Genomic DNA, 404 nt, shown 5'->3' on the forward strand with positions numbered 1-404 from the left:
TCCATTCATTTCTATTCTTAATATTACCCCCCCCCCCCCTCTTTCAATCAGGTGGTCATGTTCAAGGGTGTTCAAAGCGCCTTGTCCGTGAGGCCCGATTGCCAGTCTGCAACATGCAATCAACAGTTCTGAACAGTCAATCTCTAGGACACGTGACTGTTCCCTGGTCCTCCTGTGACTTGCAAAAAGAGTGTTCTGTGGTCTGCCTTTTGTAGAAACCGTCTGTCTGTGGTTTTTAGTTTCTGGGGAAGGAAGGCAGAATGGCCACTGTTGCGTTGTTGGTTGATGTATTTCGGTGTTCTTTAGTGCTGGTGTAATGTTATCTAAGGTTCTTCGTGTTATTGTGTGTTATTTGGGTGTTATGGCCTGCTGTTCAGTGTTATGTACTGTTATTTAATGTTCTT

The sequence above is a fragment of the Penaeus monodon genome, chromosome 34 (assembly GCF_015228065.2).
Source record: "Penaeus monodon isolate SGIC_2016 chromosome 34, NSTDA_Pmon_1, whole genome shotgun sequence".
In the NCBI taxonomy this organism is placed as follows: Eukaryota; Metazoa; Arthropoda; class Malacostraca; order Decapoda; family Penaeidae; genus Penaeus; species Penaeus monodon.